The 24596-nt window shown below is 37.9% G+C and overlaps 1 protein-coding gene across 1 annotated transcript in view; it reads right to left on the bottom strand.

Annotated features, from left to right (window-relative positions):
- TBL1X (transducin beta like 1 X-linked) overlaps positions 1 to 5569 on the bottom strand; it is a 374495-nt gene extending 368926 nt beyond the window's left edge. Inside the window, exon 1 of the mRNA XM_027835315.1 lies at positions 5113 to 5569. The gene's annotated coding sequence lies outside the window, so the exon portion shown is untranslated. The remainder of the gene's footprint in view (positions 1 to 5112) is intronic.
- Positions 5570 to 24596: the final 19027 nt, after the last annotated feature.

The raw sequence follows: 24596 nt of genomic DNA, 5'->3' as shown, positions 1-24596 counted from the left end.
CTGATTAAAACTTTTTTTTAAATGTACTTGGTGGTGAAAGATAAACAGCCTACTGTCCATATTGTACATTTAGTTTTCAAAGAGGGAAAGAGGGCAAATCCAAGATAATAAAAAACCACAACAGAGATGTTCCTTCTTTACATTGCACAGAGTCATTTATTATCACTCAACACCAGGCTTCAACGCTACACAAACATGTGTGTAAAAACACATCTACAGCATGAATTTTACCACCAGTGAAAAACATGAAAAGTAGGGCAGCCCAGAATCTGAAGTTTAATTGTTTTCTTTCCAAGTAGGAAATTGGGATAGAATCTTCGGTTATGACCTCAAGATCTCTTGTGTTGGTTAAGGCCTGAGAATACTTCTCAAAGCTTAGTTATCACTCAACAGTGATCCATCCTCTTTCTCCCTGGAGGAGGAAATTCCTGGCCTTTAACAGTTTTCTGGCTACTTGCTGCCAAAGGTTAATAGAAAGAATAGTGAACCTTTGGAGTGGGTATATATGTCAGCTGAAGTATGAATTTATCTTTCCCCGTCATTTCAAAAATAAATGTATACCATATAATTATTTTTAAAAGTCATAAGCTATTCAAAAGACCCAGCAATGAAGTGTTTATAGTAGCAAATTTTCAAAAATTTGTTTACCCTGAGAGCTTTTATTTTTGTGATGATCCCAGTTTATTGACTATACTATGAATCAATCACCTTTTTTTTTTTAACAAGGAAAGGTTCTGACATTAACAATAACAACAAAAATCGTAATAAATCTTAGCAGTGTGGAAGACTTCCACTGGACCAGAGATGGGGAGAGAGCTGTGCATTAAAATCTATGCCAAGGTTAACATTTCTGCACCCAAGTCAAAAAAAGTTTTATTAAAGTCATATATATATATATATATATATATACACACACACACACACACATACACACACACATATACATATATACATACACCAGCTCTCAGTAATCCAGAAAAAAAATAGGAGGAAAACTTTGACCCAGAATAATAAAAACTGAACCAGAACAGATGACTTTAGATAGTACTTAATATTTTTCCAGTCATTTTCACATACATAACCTCATTTAATGTTTTTGAAAAGGCTAAAAAGGATTATTATTAGCCCAATTTTGCAGATTAGCAAACTGAGACATATAATATTAAAATTACCTGGTTAAAGTTACATGGTTAGTAGTATGAACATGACCAAACCTTTGGTCTTCTAGTCCATTCTAGTTCCAATGCTCTCTGTACTACCCTCCCAAGGCTTTCTAAAGACCAAAAATGATTTACAAGTGCCACATTAGATACCCATTAACATATAGAACTAAAATTACTGTTTATATTTCTGGTTGAACTGCTTACATAGCTAAACGGAGAAATTGCCATGCAACTTATTTCAAAATCTGTATAGGACAGGGAACAACACACACAAAATGCAATGGCTGCATCATCGTAACTCTGCAACTAGATAGACTTGGAGAAGAAAACCCGGACCAACTGTATGACCTTAAGTAAATTGTATAACCCTTCTCAGCCTCAGTTTCCACAGATTTAAAATGGAGATACTATCACACTGTGAGGAAAACACTTAGTAAATCATAAAGTGCAGGCCATAACTCATCTATATAGTATTTTACAGTTTACAAACCACTTTCCTCACCAATGACGAGGAAAACACTAATAAAGAAGAGGCCTACCAAGATATGAGGGCGACTCTGGGTGCTCAAAGACTATGCCGGCAGAGAACAAGCTTTGGTAGTGTATGTACCCACATTTTCTATTATGGATGTAAAGTCTATGATGGATGACCTCTACTTAGCATCAAAATATAAGTGCCTCCTATGTTCTAGGTGTGGAAGACAAAACGACAAAAAATGAAATGGTCACGTACAAGCCATTATATACAGACAAGTATAGATGTAATGATATATTAAAAATAAATAAAAGGAAATTTAGAGAGAACATCACAAAAATACTATGACTGCAGAAATGCTTTTAAATGAATTCTATTTTATTAATCAGAATGATGCCTATATATCTGAAAAATAGCAACACCTATATGTGTAAGATACAGCTAGAGAAGATATGTTTGATTATTGTAGGTATTGAATTGGTTGATAATAAATGACAATAAGCATGTAGATTCCTTTACCCCTCATAACAACTCAGGCCTAGGCAATCCTTTGCCTACAAGTTGGGAACTCCTGGCTTCCAGGAAACCGTTGCAATGGGCCCTGATGGCTAAGGATGCAATTAGCTAAGTTTGAAGAGGCTGGTCCCCAGAGCTAGTAATTTATAAAACTACCTACACCAAGCTGAGGAGGGTTTGCAGTAAGTGTACCCACACCGAAATCGCCACAAATCAAACAGTAATCTCATGAAATAGGTAGGACAATTAGAGTTTATTCCCACTTTGGGGATGATGAGATTTAAGTTCAGAGACATATAGTCTACTGTCATATGGCTAAGAAGTAGCCAGCGTTCTGTGGGGTCCAATACCCATTCCTACTCTGTGTGGAATGTAAATGTTGTTGGGGTTCTGATAAGAGTTTTGAGGGAGGGCATTGTGATGAGGTAGGCAACTCTTCTCGGTGACTTCTTATACAGTAAACTGGAAGAGTTCAAAAGAAGTTCTAAGTGGTGGAAGTTACTTTGGGAGGTAGAGGGCCAACAAATGAAATTACCCACTCTAGACTTTCATCTCTTCCCCAAGCCTTTACAAGGAGGTGCGAACAATTAAGGACGCGCCAAGAGGTGAGTAAAAAAAGCAAGAATGACAAAAGTGTTAAGGCTTGTCGGTTAGAGGAGGATCCCTGAGGGCAAGAAGAGCCCTAAAGGAAGCTTAGTACAGTGCTCAGAACAAGCTTCCTGAATAGTCTACATATGTTGACTGGTTTAGTTCACAAAGGTTCACACAGTTTAGGATGACTACCCCTTGACACAATTTGCTACCTCCTGGACTGAAAGAAGAAAGTTTCCTCCTACCTAGATCATAATTACTTTCATTAACAGACAAAAATATTTAAACAATGTTATTGAAATATTTTAAATCCATTTTCTTCCCCAGATGATCTTTCAAAATGAGTTTATACTCTACTTGCTTTGTGCAAATTTCTTCCTGTTTGAACCTTCGGGGCACAAAGGGCAACTCTGACACCCCTGAGGCCTAACCACACGTGGGACAACAGAACAGCATGATAAACTTACCATTTTTGTCCCACAGGTGTGTGAAGTTTAAAAGTGTGTGCAAGTGATGAGATTCAAGGAAATAGAGTCAGGGACCATAGAGAACTCATTTCTTTCTTTTGATTATTATCCTACATTTGTTACCCAGTTGCAAGTTTCCCCTAAGTATGCATTGTATGTATAAATTCAGGTATCTAAAAATAATGAGCATATTAAAGTCATCATTGGCTCACATTATATTTACTGTATGTAGTATCTCATAATCTGTTCTAAGATTGCTGCACACTCTTTTTGGTAAAAATATTCAAGGGCCCTTGCCTTTTTTTTTTTTTTCCCGAAGGTAAGTACACATGGCCCGAACAGAAAGGTTTCTCTTTCCCTCCCCCTCCCAGGCTGTAGCTATGCCCCTCCCCCTTTCAGGTTAAAAGTGAGTACTAGTGCCTGCCAGGAAAAGAAAAAATCATATAATAAGGAGAAAAAAACTTTGTAGAAATCAAAAATACTTTACAGATGCGATCAGAGGTTGTCTTTTTTTCCCTAAACAGTGTTATTGACTTGAAATTAAATACCTAGAAATCTAACTTTTAATATTTTAACAGCAATAATGCTTTTGAGACTACAATAACATACAATTAAACAGGTCCAGGGGTTGGCAGTCTTCTATAATAGTGCCCCCAATTATATGTGAAATCTAACCCTATTAAACCAAATATCAAAACAACTGCTCAGATTAAAACAGTACAAAAGTAGCAAAGTGAAAAAAATAGCCAAGAGTTGTTGGGACTTAAGGTGCTCTCATGGGCTTTCATAACAGAAGTCTCTCTCTAGCAAGTATACCATTTAGGAAGGGGGTGGCAATTTCTTTGGCGGGGCACAGAATCCAGGTGATCAAGCAAGGCATCTTTTCACATTAACAACTTAAGCAACAGGTCTGCAATTTTGTTTTCCTGCGAAGTGGGCAACCTCCTGCACACACTTTAATAAAAGCCACCCTCAATCTATTTCATAACATTGAACACTGTTCGCACTAGTTTGCTGAAGGGGGAGGGGAGGAGAGTGGCTTTCAAGTTACTTGACAAGTATGGCAAATTGTGCTTCAAAAAAACACACAGACATGCACACCCACTAACTTATTTAACTATTTGGAGTTCAACTTTTATCAATTTTCTCGAGTGTAATTCCAATCCTTGCTGTATCTAATACTGTAGATGAATGGGATTCCCCTCCCCCACCCCTGGGCTGGTGGAAATTCCACACCATCTGCAATGTGAATACCTTACATTTAGCAGTTTTCCCAATTAAAAATACAGCCTCTGAAAGCCAAGTGATTATTCCAAAAACTCTCCTCCAAACTTATTGATCTTTCTTCTCCAGCCCAAAACAAAAGAAGGGGGGGAACCAAAAAAATAAAAAACCCACAAGCCTTAGGAGCACTTCAGGGGACACCACATTTTGTTATTGTTCAAGCCTTAAAAAATTCACCACCGTCTCCAAACCTAACCCAACAATCACAAAATAATCACAATTATAAGCCTTCCCTTTAAGAAAGCCAGCCACTTTGTCCAGATGATTTAAGACAACAAAACCACATAACACACACTATAGACACTCAAGAGCAAAATGTGGGGAATCCTAGGAGAAACATAGCCATAAATCCAAAAGGGGGGGGAGTTTGCAAAATAAATAAATAATAACCACCACCAAAAAAAAAAAAGAACCCAGGGAAGTTTGTTGCATGGGGGGGGTGTTATGGCAAGCAGGGGCCAGTTGATCAGAAAATTGCAATACACACACATATACACACACTCCATCTCCCTTCCCCCGTCTCTCCCTCTCTCTCTTCTCTTTCTCTCTCTTTCTCTCTCTCATTCTGCCCCCCCCAAAAGGTCTAAATGATGAATAATCAGCCCTCCAAACTCACCTTACTCCAAGTGTATTAAAGGCAACGCTTTTCACTCCTGGAAGCAGCGGGGGAAAAGCCTCAACTTCTGTTGGAAACACACAAGACTTTTCTTTCACTTGCTGTACATGGTGTAACTCTTCTTTTTTTCCAAGGTCCCAGCAAGCGTTAAAGGAGACTGTAAATCCCAACTCTCCCCCCTCCCCCCCCTCCTCCTCCTCCTCCCCCCTCTGCACACACCGAAATGCAAAGGAAGTCCCAGAGAGTGGGAAGAGGAAAATGGAAAGTTTTTTTTTTTTTTGCTTTGGGTTCTTTTTTTTTTGGGTGCGGAATGGCGGTCAGGAGGTGCTGCTGCTTGGCTGCTTGCGGCTCACTAATTCATTAGCAGAGTTAGTGTTTGATGTGTGTCTGTGTGTGTCTGTTTGTGTCTGTGTGTGTGTGTGTGTGTGTGTGTGTGTACGAGGTGAGGGGTGGGGGTGGGGGAAGAGAGAGAGAGGGAGAGAGACAGAGAGGAGAGGGTGAGGGTGGAGAAGGAGACAGAAACAGAAGCAGCTACCCCTCGGAAAGAGAAAAGAGACAAGAGATCCACACTGAGACTGAGACAGAGACAGTCAGCGAGTGACCTCCTAGGGGGAAAAAAAATCCAGCACGCTGACCTGAACTAGGCAAAGAAGGGGTGGGGTGGGGAACCACCTTTTTTTTTCCCCTATTGCACTCACACACACCCTCTCCAAAATGCAACCCCTCCCCCCTCCTGCAAAAAAAGAAAGAAAGAAAAGAAAGAAAAAGAAACTTAAGCCACAACTAGACCAGAACCCAGCCAACCACCACCACCCCACCCTAGGGGGGAGGCCAAAATATATATATATATATATATATATATTTTTTTTTCCCCAACTGTCCTAACGTAACCAGCATTTAGGTTGTTCCCTTCTAAAATTCGGCTGCTTGAAAACACCTACCCCTCCCCCTCTGAAAAAATACATATGAGCTTTGTTGTATGCAGTTTTGCAAAATAAGCCCGAGTGGATGAGCAACGATGTGTACATATGTGGATGAATTTTATACATACATGCATGGAAGTAAGCTTAGGGAGAGCAAGATTTTGTTGTTATGGTTGTTGTTGTTGTTGTTCCTAGGGTGTAAAGGCGTTCCAGGCATCAAGATTTGTTTGCATGATCTTATCCAGGTTTCAGACATTTGCAAAGTATTTTTATTTCTCATGGTTTACTTTACACAGATCTAACTGTACAATTCTATAGATCTCTCTCCCTCCTCCATGCATGGGGCAATCGCCTAGCCCTTGTGAGTTTAATCCAATTAAACAAATACTCCAAAACACATTTGGTTTTTTGCCTGGTTCCTATATTTTAAATAAGGTGGTAGTGGTCTAATTTTGTTTTGAGGTTTTTTGGGGGGGGAGTAAGGGGGATGGTATTATGGTAAGCCTTGTAATAAGTGGCTAGTACTGTACTTAGTAATCCACAATATAACCTTATTTGATATATTTGTCTGCAAGAAAAGAAAAAAAATCGTTTCTTTTAAGGGGCAGATCACTTATCAAAAATGTAAACATGAAAAATTAAAATGCTATATTATTATTATAAATCACGAATGATGTAAGACTATTGTTTCTACACCATCATTAGAGCACATCAAAAAGATAGACTTACACAGTCTCCATAATTGTGAATCAGCAGAATGGATTTTTATTATGTATCAGTTGCAATTCAAGACCCCCAAAAGGTTTTGTTGATGTTCTTTTGCCTTGAACCTGCCCTTCTTTCCTTATTTGTCCCCTGGATTTGTACAGATTGATACTGAGGTATTACATTCAATCGAAAAAAGAAGGGTGCGATACAAAACCAATGCAAGTAAATGATGCAACATTGCCCTGGTTACATGTGCTTCCCTTCCCCCAATCTCTTACTGGTGGGAGTGCTGTGTTTTTTCCGCCTGTAGGGTCACATTGTGGTTGATTGATTCTCCTTTCGCCTTGCTCAGTCATTCAGATTTGGAAAGTAAATAACAAGTTGACATCATTACAGCTCTCTGCATTACTGTGACACATTCCTCTGGTACCACACACTCTCTATTAGCTGCGCAGCCAAACAAACCCTCCCTCAAGCCTGGGAGCCCAGGATTTTGTTAGTTGCTTTGTCAGAGAATTGAACTTGGTAAATAACTTACCTTTCTGTTTCAACTACTTAGTTGGTGCCAATACTTAAATTATGAAAAATCTGTAGAAATGCTAATATGAACCAAGCTTTCTGGCTACCTGTATAGGATTTCCAGCCAGTTTACATCAACAATATCCAGTTAATTAATAGAATTCAGCATTCATCCTGGCATTTTAATAATGCCTGATAATAATTACTTGAATTTTGGATGGGAAATGAATTTCTTTTATTGGAGTTAACTACTTATCTCATAGACATAGACTCATAGGAAGGACTCTAAGAGAACACTGAAAAGTCATATGTCTATCTCATGGTAGAATTACACTTGAAACAGACGTGTAAATAAGAATAGCTCCTAGGGCAAATTCAGTTGCAGAGACAGTGGGAAATAAACTTCTGGACAAGAGATGCTTGAGGTGGAGTGAATCCCAAGACATTTACCCATGCAGGAGTAGACCTAGAGTCCAGGCTTCCTCTTTCCCCAGGAGAGAAGCATGTCACAATCATCCCATGTGAAAGACATAGTAGATATCCCCAAGGCAGCTAGTTCAATTCATGTACAGTTGACCCATTCAAGAATCCATTCTGAGCTTCCCAAGTATAATTGCTGACCTCCTACTCCTCTAGTACAAAGGGGGAAGGGGGAGATGAGGCAAGTGTACTGAGGGAGAATCAACAGTTGACCATGGCCCCTTTGCTCATGTGAGCACTCTTAACCCTCCCAAAAGATATCTGGTTATTCATTTATAACTAAATTTTCCACAGGAAGACATTTCTAGAATGTTCCCTCATAATGAAGTTAGGCATAGTCTAACCTGAATCCATCCTGCTGGATTGTTAGTGTATTTTCTTTCGTCCTATTCCAGGTAAGAAACTAGATTAACAATCACATTAATCTGTTTTGCTGATTCTTCATTAATAATGTATTAATAGAGGAAAGGTCAGGTCTCAGGCAAAGGGAAAGGAAAAGAAAAAGAAAGACAATGAAATAGAAAGCATACCCAACTGAAAGTCAGCAGACATGAGTTCTAGTCCTGATTCTGCCACTAAATAAGAATAATTCATACGGTGCTTAAAATTCACGAGTTGCTTCCCATATATTATTTCTTCTCCATCCCTGTGAAATAGACAAGGAAAGGAAGGTTATTCCCATTTTACAGTGAAGTAAACTGAAGCTAAAGTTATTTGATCATGTTCACACAACTACCCACTAGACTGATACTCAGTTGGAGAGTTAGAAAAAAAAAGAAAGGGGCATAATACAGAGTAGGGTAAGGCACTATTAACAATAACCACTCAATAGCACGAATTCTCTCTGGGCTGCCTTCCCCTTTTCTCCATTAAAAGAACACAAGAATCCACCAGCAGCAAATACATTCAGTATTCCCCCACAAACATTCCCATAAAAAAAATCAAACAAAAAGGGAATAGGAAGGAGCATATATTAAATTTCTCATTAGACTTACTTAACAGTCTGGTTTTCATTAGCTCTAAGGCCCAATTCTCACTAGGCCCATCCTGAACTCTTTAAAACTCTTGACATATTGGTCAGTATTTTCTTTTCTTTTTTTTCTTTTTCTTTCTTTTTTTTTTTTTCATGGCTGGCCTGATAGAAAAAGCATTGTAATAAGTTCTGCCATTGACCACTGAGATTCTTGGTTTCCTTTACTGTTAAGTTGAAGAAATAATGCCTGCTTTCAGGTTCCTCTTTCCCATTCCATTTTACTGATTAGATGGATTTTAAGGGACCTTATAACTTTGTGGGAAAGTGGGGAAAGGACTGTGCCTAATCAAGTTGTAATTTAAAGATTGGAATATATAATCTCTAAGGTCTTTTCCCACTCAAAAATTCTCTGGTTATATGATTCTAATATGATTGCTTTTCCTGCATAAAATGAAAAGTGCCAGACAGTATACAGAGATCAGTCTTGCTAGTAAATAAAAAAGTCATCTCACACATCCTCTGTAATGCTATTGCTCTAAGAACCAACTATAAGTAAATAAGTTTAAGAAAATGTTCTTTACTCTTTGCCCAGAATAAAAGCCCTATCACAACTGGCCAATTGTCCATACCTCAGGGTTAAGATAGCAGCAAGAAGATGGGAATGAGTGAAAATTTTATGCAGCAGCCCCTGGGATATATAAGGGTTAAGTCAGAATATGTTTTCGCTTTCCTAAGGTAATAATAACCCAATTAGTGGAGGGATGGTGGTTGCATTGATTTTTACTTGATGTTGTTTATAAACAATTTTTTGCCCATAATAAGTACCCAAGACTCATCCATGCAATCAATATAAGAAACCCATGATCCCCAAACCATATTTATAATACTGGTCCTCTATTCTAGCATTTGGTTTTCTCTTACAATTGACTTACAATATGCTAACTTTTTGGTCTCTCTTGCAATTTTAATTTATTATACCTAATTATACCTAGGCAACTAGGTGGTGCAATGGATAGAAGGTTGGACCTACAGTCAAAAAGATCAATCCTGATTCCTATGTATTAGCTGTGTGACCCTGGGTAAATCACTTCACTTTCATTTGCCTTTGCTTTTTCACCTGTAAAATTGAGATAGTAATAGCACTTACCTCCCAGGGTTGTTGTGAGGATCAAATGAAAAAATATTTATAAAGATTTTTGCAAACTTTAAAGTGTTATATAAATGCTAGCAGTTATTATTATAACAATTTCCGATGAAGAAAGGAATCAGGGTATCTATATGCAAAAAGAATAAGCATGGGAATGAGTTTGGGAAACTCACCAAGTAGTTCAGAAAAGAAAATTCCATTATTTTTTCATAGGAATTGGGCATATTTTCCATTTTCTTTTTCTCTAATACATATTCTTTAGAGATTGAATAGGCTAGATAAAGTCATAGATTTGGAGTTAGAAAGCCTAAGTGTCAACACTAGCACTTATTAATTATGTGAACCTGGAAAAATCCCTTAATTTCTGTGAGCCTTAGTTTCTTTATAAACTAAGGATAGTAATGCTTGCATTGCCTCCATTTAATGCTTGTCATAACTTGCATACAAGAATCAAAGAAATGGAAACAATGGGGTGTAATGGAAAGAGCGGTAGCTCGGGGTAGTTTGATCTAAGCTCAAATCTCAGCTCAGCCACATGTCACCTGGCTAAACCTTAGTCAAATTATTTTACCTCTCTAGGCTTCAGTTTCCACATCTGTGAAATGAGTTGGTTGGACTAGGTAACCTTCAAGGTCGCTTTGTGCTCTAAGTATATATAGATATAATATATGTTAAGTTCTTTGTAGCCATTGAGCACTATATTAATGTGATCTCAGTTATTTCTATAAGCTTTGATAATTATACATTACATATTATGTATACAAATCACATATGATATACAAATGACATATATCGGACAGATATATGTTTTATATGTGCATGTATACACATGTACGTATTTGATGTTTACATATGCTTGTATATGCATGCACACAAATACATGTATACATACATGTGTATATATGATAGGGAAACAAAGGCAAAAATATTTCAGGCCACAGTTTTCCCATCTATAAAATAAGCATGCCAGATTAGATAACCTCTGAGGTTCCTTCCTATCCTAAGTTTATGAGCTTGTGTTCCTATGTACATTAGCTCTGAACTAAACACTCTGAGTCTAATCACAGAGAATGGCAGTGATCTGGGTAATACAGCAGTCATGGCAATGTGGCCCAAGGGTTAGTGATGGGCTCAAAGGAATTGAAGGCAATGAGGAAAGGGAAGGCAATGTCCTGTGCCTGGCATTGTGCTCAAGCACTTTACAAATATTTCCTCCATCAATCTTTACAATAACTCTGGGAGGTAGGTGCTGTTTTTAACTCCATATTACAGTTAAGGGAACTGAAGCAAACAGAAGTTAAGTGATATTTAATTAGTAAGTGTTTAAGGCCAGATTTGAACTCAGGTCTTCCTGACTCTTCTAGGCCCAGCACTTTATACACTGCTCCACCGAGCTGTTTCTGGATCAGGGAAATTAAATATTTCTTAGAAACAACTGGGCTGGTTGAGCAAAGTTACTGTGGGTCTGGGGTGACAGAGAAGCAAGCACTAAAAAGGAAGGTGTTTTTTGCACCTGGTTTATCTTCTTCTAAATTGCTCATAGTAATTCGTACCATGGGGCAACAAGGTGGCACATTGGATAGGGAGCCAGCCCTGGAGTCAGGAGGGCCTGAGTTCAAATCTGGTTTCAAACTCTACCATGGACAGGTCACTTAACCCTGTTTGCCTCAGTTTCCTCATCAGTAAAACGAACTGGAGAAGGAAATGGCAAACCATTCTAGTATCTTTGCCAAGAAAACCCTAAATGGGGTCACAGAGAGTTGGACATGACTGAAACAACTTTACAACAACAACAGAACACATACCACTGAGGGGATTTAGGACAGTAAGTGGTTAAAACGGGGTACTTGATGAATGATTACGCACACACACACAATAAAGTCTACACATTTTTACCCATTAGAAGCTCTGATTTTGTTTTCCTCAGCATTGCATGGGTAGTATAATATAATTTCCAAATGGTCATTTTTATTTTGTGGAGGAACGTATTTTCAACGTGAAGAAGGATATCTGATATCTTTTCTGTTGCCATCTCAAAGTTTAATGTATAGCTTCAAGCCTTGCCACTAAGCACTCTCTGGGAATAGGCTATGATGTTATAAATAGTTACTCCACAAAGATGATTGCCCACACACACAAGCATGACAGCACATTGACAAAGGGAAGCCAGCAGGTCCAAGAAAATCATGATCGAGCTAAATGCAAGTAAAATATTGCACTTTCCTCCTGGGCCTTTGTAATGACTTCCTGTTTATTTGTTTGCACCAAATTAACATTCATTTCATGTGACCAGAAATGTCATATACAAATCTTGAATCCTCTCTAAGAAAAAAAAAGTAAAGAGAGCATCTTGAGACTATTGAGATTATGAATGGGGATTGGCACGTTGCTAGGAACAGCCATTCAAAGAAGAAAGAAAAAAAAAAGTACACACAAAACCTTCATCAGCACACTAGCTGTCCGGTTGCACTGGTGCCTGGCTGGGTTTTAATAGACTCTGACTATTAAAGAAATTGTCTCACTATGCAGAGTAGCACACCAGTAAAGAGTGTTTTATTAAAGTGCAAAATGTTTGCTCAAGATAGAGAAGTCTTAGGAAAGTTTCCTTGGATAACTTATAGAGGGTAACTTATAGAGGAGGGAGTTCTGAAGGGTTCTAAATTTTTAAATGTTAATGACATTTACGGGTGTTAAAACACTTGTAACTCAAAGAATCCTGGGGGGGCGGGGTTAAGTACTGGAAAGGAACTTAGAGATCCCCTTTTCTCATCATTATATTTAATTACATTTTATTAATTTTATTTTTTCTTACTATATTTAGAGTGTCCCAAAAGACTTTGTGCACTTTTAAGGTTTAATAGCTAAAACTGCATGAGGACTCTTGGGATACCCTGTATAAGTGGGAGACAACATAGTATAGACAGTGAATAACCAAGTAGGCATTAGAGTCAGGAAGACCTGGGTTCAACTATGACCTCTGACACATACTTACCCCTACCAAGCAAGTCACTGCAACTCTCTAATGTGTACATCTGCATTGGTAGGGGAAGTTCCTCTTCAGGAATGACATCAGAAGTCTAGGCCCCCCCCCAAAAAATATATATACATACATATATATATAAATAAATATAAATATGTGTGTATGTGTATATATATATATATTAAACATACATACATATACAGATATAATTTATCTATAATCCCTTTATATATGATAAGGACATATAATGGTATTCATATTTTCTTATATTCTTGCTATGTACAAAGAGGAAAATCAATTTTATTTTATTACTAATGAACTAAATATTTCATTAACAAGTCTATGCAGTTCCTCACAGGGTTTCCTCTTCTCTGATGGATGGTGAGACAATGTCACCACATGGTGAGGCAGTGGAAACCAGAACTGAATCTTTAGTCAGACAAGATCTGAATTTAAACTCTCCCTCCTACATTTAGCACTGGGACTGTGAGCAGATTACTTACCTTTTCTGAACCGGTTTTCTCCTTTGTAAAACAAGGAGAATCTTAAATGCTGCGCTAAGACTTTGGAGATACTCTGTACCTGTAGTAGGCCTCCCACAAGGCTATTGTGAAGATCAAAGTTGAGTCCAAGCCTCAAGTGCCAACTTCTTTTATGAGATTGTTTGGGACCCTTCCCTTCCCCACATGTTAGTATTTTTCCTGCACCAAATTTTGTTGTTTTTCAGTCGTGTCCAACTCTTTATGGCCCCATTTAGGGTTTTCTTGGCAAAGATATTGGAGTGTTTTGCCATTTCCTTCTCCAGCTCATTTTACAGGTGGGGAAACTGAGGCAAAGAGTTAAGATACTTGCCCAGGGTCACACAGCTAGTGTCTGAGTCCACATTTGAATTCAGGTCTTCTTGACTCCAGGCCTGGTGCTCTATTTACTGTGCCACCCAGCCGCCCCAGAGCCACCTAGCTACCTAGCGCTCAAGTTACTTTGTATATTTTATGAATATTTTGCATTTACTTATCCACGTATGAATTATTTTTGCCTAAAAGAATGTAAGCTCTCTGAAGGCAGATATTTTCACTTTTGTCTTGGTATCCCCAGCTCCTAGCACAGTGTCTGCAACATAGAACTCATTAAATTGAGCTAAATTGAATTGAAAATCAAATGAGATAATGTCCGTGAATCACTGTATAAATGTCAACTCTCATTCAGCATATGACCTTGTGTTTTAGAATATGACTACTGAAAAAGAATAGATTTAGGAATAAGTCAGTATATCTTCTCTGGCTCTTCCCTCCCTTGTCCCCAACTACACTGTCACAGTTACTATTACCATAAATGTCTGGGACACCACACTTCTATTTTTGACTAGTGCTTGGCATTGGATAGGGCAGTCTCTTGCTTTCACAAGACATTTGAAACTAGAGATGGGAAAGGGGGGGCGGGAAGAGACAGGCAGTGAGACGGGGAGAAAACTGTGGGCAAAGAGATGATGAGGGAGATAAAAAAGATGGGAATCTGGTGAAATTTTAAGAACTGTTTTTGACATTTGGCTTTTCCCCACCCCCAAATTAGACCAAACTAGTTCCAGAAGAGTGTGTATTATCGCATCAAGAGAAATCTTTCTTGATGATATTTTCGTTACATTTTTCCTCTTTCCTTCATTGTGCCCTTATAGTCTGCCCTGTGCAATTTAATTTCTACTATTTGTTCGCATTGACTCTCAGCAGCAGCTGTTGGTTTCCATTTTCTTCATATAGTTAGACCTACCCAGTTGAGGTGTAATGTGTATTATTAGTTCTGGGCAACTCAGCCCCATTTGTAGCATAACTTCCTGTTGAAGTTTCAATTTTAGGGGTTTTGTCTGACCAAGAATGACACATAAGATCAATGTCTCAGATGAACTAGCCGCATGCTGATTATGATGTTAGGTACAAGGCCAGAGGTCGCAGCTCTACAGGAGTTGGAATATTATTGCCTTACAGACCTTTAGCTTACTTTGGCTTATTTTAGGTTTTCTCAAGCCAACAAAATGATGCATGAGTTTTGTGTCTATTTTCTGCCGTGAATCTATAAGTGAATTTGCTGCCAAAAGAGCCAAAATCTTATGATGACTTTCCAATTGGTTGCCTAAGCAGTTTTTTTTTCTTCTGAAATAGTGTTTGTTGTGTCGGTGGACAAACTATGAATTTTTCATTAATATAGGTTGCCAGGCTAAGTATAGAGACTCATCACCAGAGGGTCAGCCATGAGATGATGAATTATTTGGCCTGGAAAACCCATGAAACAAAGAAAATCATAAAATGGTCCTCAGTCCTGGGCAGCTGCCTCCTGCTTACACAGAGATGTTGGGGGTCTACCAGAAAATGAGACATAATGTGTTTAAAATCACAAACAATTTTTAGAGCCTCTATAAACACCAATTTAACTATTTGAAGCTCTCAGTATAAAATCTTTGTACAGTAATATGCTATTGGAAGATGTGAACCACACAATTAGCAGCTAGGCAGCAAAGTGGTTAGTGCTGGACCTGGAGTCAGGAAGACCTGAGTTCAAATTCTCCCTCAGATACTCACTAGCTGTGTGACTTGGGTAAGTCACTTAACCTGACTCTGCCTCTGTTTCCTCATCAGTAAAACAGGGATAATAATAGCACCTACCTCCCAGGGTTGTTGTGAGGATAAAATGATATGATATAATAATAATAATAATAATAACAATAAATGATAAAAAAACTTGAAGCTTTTTATAAATGCTAGTTATTATTATTATTTTTATCATCATTACAACAAATATTTAGCATTCTTGTCCTGGATAAAATCAGAGACATGAAAAAATGTAGCTAATGAAAGGATAGCTCTTAGGTATGCCTAAGAGAGGCACAAGAAGGAAACTGGTGGAGTTGGTTTCATCTGGTGTCCCAACACATCAAGGACCCACATTTCATGAGTTACTTGGTCATCTTCCCTGGCCATCTCCTGACGATAATAAGCAAAATGACTACCTGCAGTATATAAAACAGTTGTAAAGAATGAAAATGTGGGGAAATTCTATAAAGAATTTGATGAGATTATCCAACTGAGTCAACATACACTTTAATCTTTGATGACTTGAATATGAAATGGATCAGAGGAGGAGGATGGCCCCTCCAAAAAAAGAAAGTAGGTAAATGTGGCTCAGGGTTTAGAAACCAAAGAAATCAAAGGCTTTAAGGATACTCAGAAGCCTCATATCTGAATTTCATGAATATTTTCATTCTTTCTTTTTTTAAGTCAATTGGGGTTAAGTGACTTGCCCAGGGTCACACAGCTAGTAAGTGTCAAGTGTTTGGTCTGAGGCCAAATTTGAACTTAGTTCCTCCTGACTTCAGGGCCGGGGCTTTATTCACTGCGCCACCTAGCTGCCCCTGAATATTTTCTTCAAGAAGAGAAATGGAAGGCCCTAGACACGAATACCTAACAACCACAAAAATGAAATGGTTATATATAAATCAATCAACAGACATTTTAAAGTACCTACTAGTCAACCATTGTGCTAGGTGCTGGAGACATGTAGAGAAAAGTGAAACATTTATTGCTCTCAAAAAGTTTACATTTTATTGATGGCACAATATTCATCCATGTCATATATGTATATCATACACACATGTATATTATTTGCATAATATGCACATATGGATAGATTATAATGTGCATACACACAATAGCTACATAATAGACAAAAGGTGAGTTTTAAGGGAAGGGCACTACTACCAGAAGGGAGAAAAGAAGGGATCAGGAAAGGACTCATGTAGAAGGGAGTACTTTAGTTGAATTCTGAAAAAACCTTGGGATTCTAAGAGACAGAGATGAGAAGGAAGGGTGTTCCAAGCATTGAGGGCAACCAATGCAAAGTCATGAAGATAGAAAATGGAGTGTTGGGTATGAAGAACAGTAAGGCCAATTTGATTGAAGCATGAAGAGAAATAACATGTAATAGAGCAATCTTAATAATTACATAATAATGTAATAATGTAGACTAGGTCATGTTATGTTAGTATATTTGATCCTAGAGGTAATAGGGAGCCATTGGATCTTATTAACTAGGGAAATGACGTGGGAAGATCTATATTTTAAGAAAATCACTTTGGGATAGAATTTGGAACTCAAAACTTTTAAAAAAAAAAAACCTAAATGTTAAAAATTGTTTTAACATGTAATTGGTGGAAAATAGTATTTTTTTAAAAAGGATTTTATAATGTTTTTATCCCAATAGTAAGACATTTACTGTTATTCTTTCCTTAATTTAAATAAAAATACCTCATTAGATATTAACAGTTTTAAAACAAACCAAAAAAAAAAAAAAAAGGAAAGAAAATCACTCTACTAGCTAACTATGTAGACAATGGACTGGAGTGCGGAGAGAGATGAAGTAGGGAGACCAGTAAGGAAAGTATTGCAAAAATCCAGGTAAGATGAGATGAGGGTTTGAATGAAGTTAGTGGTTGCGTGAATCAAAAGAAAAGGATAGATACTAGAGATATTATGGCAGTAGAAACAACATGATTTGGTAACTGATTTAAAGAGACAATGTAGCATGGCAGAAAAACTAATTTTGGAATCAGAGGGTTCAAATCCTGTCTCTGTCACTATCTTTGTGACCTTGGGCAAGTTGTTTAAAATATTAAGGCCTCAGCTTCTTTAAATGTAAAATAAGGGGTCAGAATGAATGGTCTCAAGTGTCCCTTCCACCCTATGATTCTGTGATCCTATGTTTGGATGGGAAGGGAGTTGGTTAGGAAGGAGTAGAGAATGACACCACGATTGTGAACCTGGGTGTGGTGACTTGAAGGAAATCATCATCTGCCTTTGAGGGAGCCAATTCCAAGCCAACAGTTTATGTACACTCAGGCCATTGACCAGTAAAACCAAAAATCAAAATCAACATTGTGTAGGGGCTGTCCCAGGTAACACGTGCCTGGAAATCCCCTTGGAGACGTCTGTGAACTCCAAAGACATGGCAACTCCGTGCTTGGTTGCTTTGGGAACGATAAACTTCTTGGATGCTTCCAACTATATGGGAGCTCACCACTTGGTGCTTCAGCATGATACAGAAAACCCCAAATGGTCTCTTTGACCTCCCCTGGCCCACGATAGCCCGTGTCTTTAACCGTGTCAGTTAAAGGGAAAAACATATGACTCACTTCATATTTCTTCGATCATCCCAGTGGCATCATATAACTCTGAAGCCTCCAGTAAAGGGTTAAACATGGGCTGGCTCTTCTCCTCCTGGTATCATGATAACTTCTCTTACATAGCAGTTACAATAGAGAAACTTCACTAGGTATGTTTGTGCCTGGACCCTTATCTTTCTTTTCTACTTTCTGTTTCTTCTTCAGAGAAGGTGTCACAGATAGAATGACTGAGAGTTGCTTAGACAGTTAAGAGCTGAGGTGAAATGTGGCCGTGTCTGTTTAGCAGACCTACAAACTACTTTATGTTCTGATGAGGTTTAATTGTTAGTTTCTGGAATGTATTATAAACTAGTTTTAAGCTAAGTGTATGAATCCTGTTTTAAGTTATTCTGTCAATATTCTGTATGATTCTTTTCTATTTAACATTTATTTTGTTCGTAATAAATAAATATCTGTTTCATAATTGATTCCTATTGTACTCTGAGTATCTTTCTCCTAAATTCTTTTGTAGAAGCCATGGACATGAGCCAAAACCTAAGCTTTCTTTTTAAAATTAAAATTTTTTTAAATTATTAAGCACTCCCACGGGGGGGGGGGGGGAACTCTTGTACCAAGTATAATTAAGCAAAAGGAAGTCCTATATTGGACACATCCAAAAATGGATGTTGGATTATGTCTATTTAGTCTATCATCTCCCTATCAGGAAATAAGGAGCTTCCCTATCAGATTGGTCCATCATAATTGTTCATAATTGATCAGAGTTCTTTCAAAATTGTTCATTTTTACAATGTTTGTTGTTACAGTATAAGTATTTGTCCTGGTTCTGCTCAATTCACTCTGAACTAGTTGTTACAAGTCTTTAGCCTAGTGTGACATGCTGAAGGGGAAAATGAAGAAGAGCAGCTGGACCTGACCAAGTGCATAGGAAAGAAATTGTGCTGGGGCAAAATAATTTTTAAAATACTTTTGGATCAATTTTCAAAGTATCTCAGAGAAGGGTAGTTACTATAAAAAGAAAATTCAAATTGTGGAGAGTATTATTATGAAAAAAGTGATGATGAAGACATCATTAACTACTAATCCATATGCCTATTTTCTTATCTCTTTAAGATCTTTAAGAGAATGATCTACACATGCGTCAAGGGTATCCTTGATGAAAAAATGAAAAGGGAATAGACAGGTTTCCACATCTGAGCTTCTGTAGCAAACTACATCTTCCTAGTCACACATTTAACGGAAAGATGTAAAGAATATAAAGTCCTGCTAGGTATGTTTTCTATTAATTGATTATTAATTACAATTATTATTAACCTAGCATTAATTTATTATTTTAAAATGCATATAACTCTATGGACCAAAACAAGGTCTAAAAGACTTTGTTCCAACAAGATATTTCCCATACATACATAAAGATCACACAAGATTCCTTAATAAATATAATTCCAGAAATAACTGCTAAATGATCCTCTGATAATCAATATCAATCAAGGTATAGAACAGAAAGAAGTATGCCAATGAGAAGTATCCCAACTGTTAGAGAAGGATGCTCTATATAGAGTCCAAAGGGAAGAGAGATTTCTAATAGATGGTGAAATCTTCCATATGTTCCTATATGTGGATAATATTGTGCTGATTACATCAAAATACTTCAGTCTCCTTAATAGGATCCTGATCATTCAAAAAAGATTGGTCTATCAATCCAAACAGAAGAAAAAAAGTTGATGCACACAGACAAGATTATGACATATAGTTAATTGATTGAAAAACCCATTGAGTTAGTTAGTGCATATAATAGGGACTGCCACTACAGATGGACAATGAGCGCAAAAGTTTATAAGAGAAAATAAATGAGTTAGATTCCTTTTGGGAAATTGTGCAGTGTTTGCAATGATTCCAAGTTGTTTATTAAAATGCTTCTATCACCACCAACAAAAAAAATATTTTTTGATTCCACTAATTTTGCAATGATTCAATATGGCTGAAATAAAATAAATCACTTAAATAGTGTTTTAAGGTTTACAAAAACGCTATCTCTATCACAATCTTATGAGGAATGTGTTATTATCCCTATTTTTACAGGCAAGACACCTGAGGTTTAGAAAAGTTAAACAACTTAATCATGTCTATATAGTTATGTAAGAGTTAGAACCAAGGTTTACTAACTCTGCTGTACTATATTGTCAAATCATGCTAGAAATCATGGGACACCAAATCTTTAAAAAAATTAAAATTAAAGGACAATGATGATGTTCATGGTGGGTAGGTAAAGTAGCCTATAATGTATTATCACCAATGAGGACATTTGGTCAAGAAATAACATGAAAGATACTATCAAATAATATATGATCAGAATAGGAGGAAGGCCAGTTATATACCTATAGAAAAGAATCTCATATGGTTAGAGTGCTGCATTAGTATCCATGAGATGTTAAAAGATGTGGAAGAGGCACATTTGTTATAAGAGTTTTGTTTTGCTTTTTCTTTTCTTTTCTCCCAATAGGAAGGAAGGAGGTGAGAAAATAGATTTCTGCTAATTAAAATTTTTTTTTAAATGAAGAGACCCAGAGGAAGGCCTCCAACAGTTTGGGTAACTATTCTATGGCAGAATATGAGCAAGAATAAGGATGTAGAATAAGATGGAATAAGAATATGAATGAATGAATGAATTATTAAGGGCTTGCTAGGTATATTATGTATATGTATATATCACTATGTCCCTTCATTATTGTTTCTTCTCTGGGCAGCTAGGTGATGCAGTGGATAGCGTGCCAGGTCTGGTGTCAGTAAGACTTCCTGAATTCAAATGTGGCCTCAGACACTTAGTAGCTATGTGACCCTGGGCAAGTCACTTAACCATCTTTGCCTTACTTTCCTCATCTGTAGATTGAGCTGGAGAAGGAAATGGCAAACCACTCCAGGATATTTGCCAAGAAAACCCCAATAGAGTCATGAAGAGTCAGACACAACTGAAATGACTAAACAACAATGTATGAGGCATATAGGTTTCTCAGTTGATAGTGTCCTGGACTTGGTGTCAAGAAGACCTGAGTTTCAATATGGCCTCAGACACTTACTAGTTTCATGACTCTGGCCAAGTCATTTAAACTGCCTCAGTTTTCTCACCTATAAAATGGAGATAATAATAGCACCTACCTCCCAGGATAATAACAAATGAGATAATATTGGTAAGTATTTTGCAAATTTTAAAGCACTATGTAAATTCTGGCTCTTACTGTATGCCAGGTACTGTGGATGGTTTTGAACAATTATGCTAATTAAGAGAGTATCCAAAGTATATAAAAAAAAATAGATTGTTCCCAAGAAATCTGGGCAGTCTGTTATCTTATTTATATAAAGGTCAAAATCTTGTGGAAACTAGAATCTTATTTATCCAGAGGAGAATTGAGAAAGCAGGGAGAGATGAAGAGAAAGGAGGGCCACTGACAGCCGTGTGGCTAGGGCATTCTTGGCCAAAAGCCAGAAATCTTTTTGAAAAGAGTGCTGCCCCAATTTTACACTTCCCTGGCATAGATGTGACTGTAGCCAAGACAGATTAGATAGGACAAGCCAAGAAGCTGCTAGAATTAATGGGGATAATAATAATTGTACCAACTACTTCACAGGGTGGTTGTGAGAAAAAGCATGTGGTAAACTATGAAGTGCTCTACATAAATGTGAGCAATGGAAATAATAATGGCTCCTAATAATTCACCTTGAATAGGTGAGGTTAGTGCAACATCATCTTGTCCACCATTTTGTTGTTGCTGCTTGCTTTGTACAGCTAAATCACGTCTGGCTAGTTATCTTATTGCAGAGACAAGGTATCAACCATGACTGAATTCATGCCTGAATCCTTTCTCCCTTCTCACTTCCCCCTGTTAGAATACTTAGCTTTCTTCAAGGCTTAGATGTCACAGATGTCACTTCTGCTGTTGTTGTTGTGTTGTTGAGTCATTTCAAACATGTCCAGCTCTTCGTGACCTCACTTGGGGAGTGGTTTGCTATTTCCTTCTCCAGTTTATTTTACAGATGAGGCAACTGAGGCAAAGAGGGTTAAGTGACTTGCCCAGGGTCACACAGCTAGTGTCTGAGGCCAGATCTGAAGTTAGGAAGATGAGTCCCTCTTACTCCAGGCCTGGCGCTCTATGCACTGCACCACCTAACTGCCCGTGTCACCTTCTACCAAAACCGTTTCTTGATGTCCCTAGTTGTGTTCTTTCTCTCCTTAAATTGATATAGTTATTTCATCTATATAGATACATAGCTAGAGGTGACCTCAGAGGCCATCTAACCCAACGCAGTATGGCTTTAAACCATATCTTCTGGACAATATAAACACTGTGCTGTGCAGGAACTATTTTTCTTTTTTGTCTTTGTGTCTTCAGGCCTAGTACAGTTACTTTCATATAGTAAGCACTTAATAAATGTTGGTGGAGTTGAATTGAATTGAATTGAATCAATCTGTCCTCAGGAGCTATGCCATGCTTTGATCTTTTTTAGGGTTTGGTGGGCTTTGAGTGGGGAATTTTGAGATATTCTTATGACTGACAATCTTGTCTTTTGTGAACTCTGGGAGTGATCTGTGTGTCGTGTTGAATAATTCTGAGTTTTTGAAGTGATCATAAATACTGTCCTTAGTTAATTAATTTTGCTATTTTTAATTCCTTGATTTTCCCTTGATGGTATGGAGTGGAAATTTATCAATCTCTCGATAAACTGAAATGCGAGCAGAGCACTCATGGTCTATTATACTATCATAGTGCTACGTGATTGGCTGAGAATAAGTTTCATTGTAGATCTGTACTAATGAGTTCCAACAAAGGGGTACAAGTAAGGGATTCATACAATCTGCTTGGGTATTCTAGGACAAAAGACTCCATTCTTGTCAGGGGGAGTGGACATACTATAGGGGGAGGGGAGTCATGAAACCAGTACTGAGATTTGTAACTAGAAGCAATGTTTAAAGGTAAACATCATCCGTCTGGGAATGGGTAGTTTTGTTTAATTCATACTACTTATGATTCTACCTTATATTTTTTCCTGAGTTTTGTATTTTCTTTTCCCTTGTAAATAAACCCTACAAACATACTCTGGTGGTCTGGAATGTATGGCTGGGGTAAGCAAGGAAAGAAACAGTTGTTAGGGATGGGCATTTAGAAATCCGTGGCAGCAACAACAATAGAAAAAATAAGAATTCGTGATTAGGGATTACCTAATTAACCTGGGGAACCAAGTCACCTCAGGGGCCAGGAAGGTTCAGGAGGCTCTGTGCCTCAAGTTGGGGTTCAGTGATCAGGGACATTAACAAATCAGTGAAAATCCTAGGGGCCAAAGGTTAAGGTCTCCTGTATAGACTCCAAGGGGGCGCTGATGCCCCCCAGGAAGCTGGAGTTGTTTCAGGAGATCTAAAAACCCATGCTAGATCTGTCACAATCCTCCTTTGTTAAAGACAAAAAGAAATACTTTAAATGTGCTTCTGAACTCCTCTGTATTCCCAGTAATAAATAAAGAAGCCACAAGGCCTTAAGGATGGTGCATTTGGGGACCTTTTGATGTAAAACAATTGATGCCATTAGGAAAGAAAAAAAAGAAAAGGCAGCTTAAAGTATTGAAAAAACAGAACTTGGAGAGCAATGTGGGTCATGTTTCTTTATTACTGACAAAGGAAGATTGTGACCAGGCTGGTCAACAGGAGCACAAAATTGGTTTGGGTAGACATAATCCCATAGGCATTTTCCTTGCTCTGATTTCATATGATCACCAAGCACCCTTATGGTCTTAATTTGGTTTCCCACATAGACTTCCCTACTGAGGAGATAATGTGCTGACTGGCTAAGCAAATATTAAACTGCTTGGGCAGCTATATTTCTCATTGTAAATTACTAAATTGATTTTCTGGTATAAATCAATCTCATGTGAATTTGAACAGCATGAGCTAGTTTATCTCATGGCCTAATCGTCACTGGATAAGCTGACCATCAAGGTTCCTGCAGAATTCCTTAGAGACCAGAGGACAGAGGAGTAAAAGCTTCGAGGCCATTTCTGACAATTACCTATTTTCCATAACTACTGCAGCCATTATTCCTTTCTCTGCTACTACCATCCACACAACTACTACTTCATGCTTTTATGTGTAGTACCTTGAGGCACACACACACCCCGAACTCACACAGGGATGACTCCCCTACCAACAGGCTCCCCAGAGTTAAAGGTATTCTGTGGTATACTGCTCAAGACCATAGATCTTGAGCCCCCTCCAGTGTGCTTACTTTTTACTACTTGGCCAGAGGATATAATTGATTCAAAGCAAAGGTATTTAATGAAATAGTACAGTAAGGAAATAATAATAGATCTTTTCCCTGGTAGAAACACCTAGATAACAGGCATTGAGGGGCACATTCACAGGGAATCTATATAGCTAGACCAGGGGTGGGGAACCTGTGACCTTGAGGCCACATGTGGCCCTCTAGGTCCTCAAGTGCAGACCTTGAACTGAATCCAAGCTTCACAGAACAAATCCCCTTATTAAAAGGATTTCTTCTGTAAAACTTGGACTGCCTCAAAAGGCCACACCCGAGGACCTCCAC

The sequence above is a fragment of the Vombatus ursinus genome, unplaced genomic scaffold (genome assembly GCF_900497805.2).
Source record: "Vombatus ursinus unplaced genomic scaffold, bare-nosed wombat genome assembly UNPS02014814.1, whole genome shotgun sequence".
Classification (NCBI taxonomy): Eukaryota; Metazoa; Chordata; class Mammalia; order Diprotodontia; family Vombatidae; genus Vombatus; species Vombatus ursinus.
The sequence above is the reverse complement of the archived record's forward strand: the minus strand, read 5'-3'. Positions and strand labels throughout refer to the sequence as shown.